Below are 4627 nucleotides of genomic sequence, written 5' to 3' on the forward strand. Positions count from 1 at the left end.
CCTACGGGATTTACTAGAGGTAGTGGGTATACTTAACTATAGTAGAATAAAATTCAGTTATTCATGTATGTATGTGTCCCATGAGGACTAGGAGAGTGCTTACGTTCCACCAGATATAGACATCTAGAGGAAATAAATGCCTAGCCTTACTGTAGTAGTGGGGTTACTTATTGAGTATTTTATACTCATCCTTTCTCATGTTATGTTTCAAGTAAGGGTAGGGATGCGCTGGCGAATGATAAGAGGAATTCATGAACGTGCCACTGGAAACCAATTTTAATGCTTCCGCTCATGGTTTAAGGGTTCTTTTATGTTTTTAACTTTTGGTCTTGACATTTGAAACTTATCGTTTGAGTTTTTTTTTTTTTTTTAGATTTATGGGTGCCCTATCATTTGATTTTAATATTTGAATTTAATGAAGATCTTTTAAATTATCTTAATTGTTTAGCATTTATTTCACTAAAAAAGGATGTCTTTTTAACTTCCATGCATGCATGCGTTTAGTAACAGTTTAGCTTGTGTCCTAGGAAGTTGGGTCGTTACAATTAAAGTGCCTGGTTTGAGGACGAACCAGTAGTAAATCACTTACCTTGGAATTAAGTCCGAATAACTAGCAATTTGACTTCAGAAAACCTTGAATCCTGAATAAATCCAAAAACATAAACCAAAATTAAATCTAACGTTTAGGGCACAATTCTAATAACAACTTAACCCGAACATGTCCAAACAATTTACCTAACTCTTGGTTTGATCTAAAACCACTTTTAAGCTTCAAAATCGGCACGATCCAACAACTATATCACCAAAATCAACCTTTAACTCTAATGGATAGCAACTTTACACCTTCTAATCCAACCTCAAAAAATCACAATTAAAACAAAAGCTAAGTTGACACTTAATGGGTATCCAACAATTCTCAACAACGACCCGAAACCTTACAAAAAAGGATGTCGGACAATTTTAATCTTGTCGGAAAGTACCTTGAGAGTCTGTAAAACCCAATTTTAACATCAAAACAATATAGGTAAGCCAAAACTTAAATCAAAATTTGATGGGTATTCAAGATCTTCCAAGAAAACTTATAAAATAACAAATAACTTACCCAAAATATGAATTTCGGCGACAATGGCACTAGCGGCAGTGGTGACAGTAGTAACCATAGACGGGCAGTGGGCGTTACTGTCAGACTGTGCAAATTGTTTAGGCTAGTGGGTGGTAGTGAAGGTCTTGCATGAGGAAGGTTTACGAGAGTGAGAGAGAATTGAGGGTTTTCATTTTTATAGATTTTATTCAATAGTGATTACGGACAAACCAGAGCTTCGAGAAACGATCCAACCGTTCTAAACAAGACTTTATACGTCTTCAATTTCAGCACGATCCAATGGTTCAAACTCTAGAAATAAATAATTTTGTAAAAATTGTCGCTGAAAAATCGAATTGTTACCTTTCTCTCCGATTTTCTACCTCTTTTCACTCTCCTTTAATTTCAAATATCTCAATTCTTTCATTTTTTAAAAAAGTTTTAAAAAGATAAATAAAATATTTTATCATAATATCTCCAAAATCTCCAAAGATTCTATCAAATTAACAAATCAATTAATTTCTAAAATTATCTTAATTTAGGCTCCAAAAACCAAAATTAAAGGATATACAATCCATCAATTTGGTACAAATCAAATCCTTCCAAATATTTAAATCAAATTTAAAACCACATGTAATTAATTGTCTTCTCAATTGTTTTAAGTTGGCTCCAAAATCTAAAAAGTAAAGGAAAGTAAAGCCCAACAATTTAAGATAATTAACTCTAATTTATCCGAAACTCGAGATGTTATACACATAATTGAAAATTAAACATTGAAAGTATTAAGGACAGTTAGAAGTTTTTTCAATGTTTTCTAAAGTTCGTAGATCAAATCGACATAAACTTGATAGTTAAGAGGCTATACTTATAATTTAATAATATTTCAAAATTTAGACAAATGTTGGGCATCATGATTTATGGTTAGGCCCATGAGAAAAATGAGATTGAGAAAGCTAGCCCATGACCAATAAATGTAGATTTGGGCCTAGTTGAAGGCCCAAAATTCAGTGTAGTATTGATATTACATGTGCAATTAAAAAGTTTTTTTTAAAATAAATAAATAAATAAATAAAATTAGATACCAAACCTAGTACCCTAAAAAACAACGTATGATGTATCCTAAGATGGATAGGGTTTAAAATAAAACTCGTAGTATTTTTTTTTTCTTTTTAGTAATTATATATTTAAAAAGAAAGAATAACTACATTTTCAGTAGTTAAAGATTTTAAAATAATACCCTTTCTAATCATTGATTTTTATTTTTTATGAACAAAGTTAAAATGATTAATTTATTATTATTATTTTAAATATTGACATGACATTTTAAATTATAATAATTTAAAATAATTATCTTTTTCTCTCACTCCTCACTCCACCCTCGTTTTTCACCTCTTTTATAATTATTATTTTCAATTAAAAATATCAAGTAAAGATTGAAGAAGCTCTTAAACATATTAATGACTAAAATGGTACATGTTGAAACAATAGTACCTAGAAAGACTAAAAATATAACTATTCTAGAAAAGAAAAAACAAAAGAGAAAAAAAAAATACTCTATTTTGATCTATTTAGTTTCCCTTGATCTATGGGTTTCAAATTGTTATACTTTTACTCTTGAATTTTAAGTTTAATTTCTGTTTGGTCTTTAAATTTCAAAATGTTACATTTTGACTTTCGAGTTTCCAGTTTAGTATTCATTTGGTTTTTAAATTTCAATAATCTACACTTTTATCCCAATTTTTCACTAATGTTCATATTGATCTTTTGTATTAACTTTCAATTAATTAATATAAATTAATTATGAAATGAAAATTTAAAATTAATTTTAACCATAATGAAAAATTAGTGAAAATTAGTGGAAGATTTTCAAAAATAGAAAAATAAAGAAAATTATCTACACAAAATAACAAATTTTAATTATTTTAGACTTTTATCAGTTTCTATCACTGATAGATATTAATAAACTTCTATTAGTCTTTATTAATGATAGATTTCTATCAGTTTTCCATAAATGCTGATATATGTTTATCAGTGTTTTTTTTTTTCTATTTTGTAAATAGTTTAACATTTTTTTATATTTGTGAAAGTTTTCCAAAATTAATTAATAGGCATCAGTAGTGATTTAATTATTTCATAAAAGATCCAGATTAACCGTGTAGATCGTAAACAAACTAAAACCCAAGGATTAAGTATGTGCAAAATTAAGCCTAGTTCAACTGCAAATGGTAATTGTCTAAGAATGTAGCAAAGTGAATCTAACTCAATGATAAATAGTAATTATCTAATTGACATGATATTTCTTTTGATCCAATGTTTAATTGATGGTCATGTAATTATCGTGGATTTAAAAATAAAAAAAAATAATAATTGTATTTTTATTAAAAAAAAAAAAAAAAAGATGGNAGGTCTTGGGACCGCTCCGTACGAAACCGTTGTCATGTCAACGTCTTTAACGGGTCCCACTTTCTTTCCATTTTTTATTATCGATTTTTTCTTTTAAAATTTTTAATTTCTATAATCTTTTTTTTTTAAAGAAAATATTTTAAATTGTAACAATTTAATTTCTTTTCTTGGCCGACCTAAGTATATACCAACATGCAACCAACGTTTTGAGTCTCATGAAAATATCATAAATGTCGATGTGGATTGATACTTTAGTAAAAAAAATTTAATTATTAAATAAAAATCTTGCATTTATTAAAATGTTAAACATGTTTATCATTTATATTTATAATTAATAAATTTTCTTTCTTTCTTTGTTTTTCTAAAAGTTTTTCATAGATTTTTTTTTTAATTGAATAATAGAAATATCAATTTATCTCACATGTCTCGAATCTATTAAAATGTGAAAATTTCAATGAATATATGGATGAAAATTTAATATCATGCATGCATGTTTTTTTTTTTAAAAATGTTATACATAAATTTGTCGTGTTGATAAGTGAATCAATTTAGACATTTTATTAGAGTTTTTCATTTTAAAACCGTTAATGCATAACTTTCACAAGTATATAAGATTTCTTTAAATAAAAAGATTAATGTAAATTAGAAAAAAAAAAGGGGTAATCAAATAGATAGTTGCCAAAAGAGCTTACTAAGGATTAAGAGATGCATTGTTCAAATTCCCCACTCTCCTTGATATTAAAAAAAAAAAAAAAGATGAGCTAGTTTACATTAACTTATCTTCGACTATTTTATTTTGTAATCTAAAAAGAATTAATATTTGTTGTCAAAGTGAGTACAACTCTACTAAGGTCAAAAATTTAAATGTACTGTGATCTCATTATTGTAGTTAACCGAATTGATAATTAGCGTAGATCTTAAAAATCACAAATAATCCCATGATCATCGTTATGTTCACTAAAATAAGAAAATTGATAGATTTCTTTTGTACAAATTTTCTAAAATTATAAATCGTGATATTTATTTTTATCAGATGTGAAATTTGATTAGACTTTTCACAACATTTCCCTTAGGACAAAGAAATAGTAAGGAACCTTTTAGAATAAGCATCTATTGCTTTTTTTTTTTGTCATTTTTTTAATG

Source organism: Benincasa hispida, chromosome 5 (genome assembly GCF_009727055.1).
Source record: "Benincasa hispida cultivar B227 chromosome 5, ASM972705v1, whole genome shotgun sequence".
NCBI classification, from domain to species: Eukaryota; Viridiplantae; Streptophyta; class Magnoliopsida; order Cucurbitales; family Cucurbitaceae; genus Benincasa; species Benincasa hispida.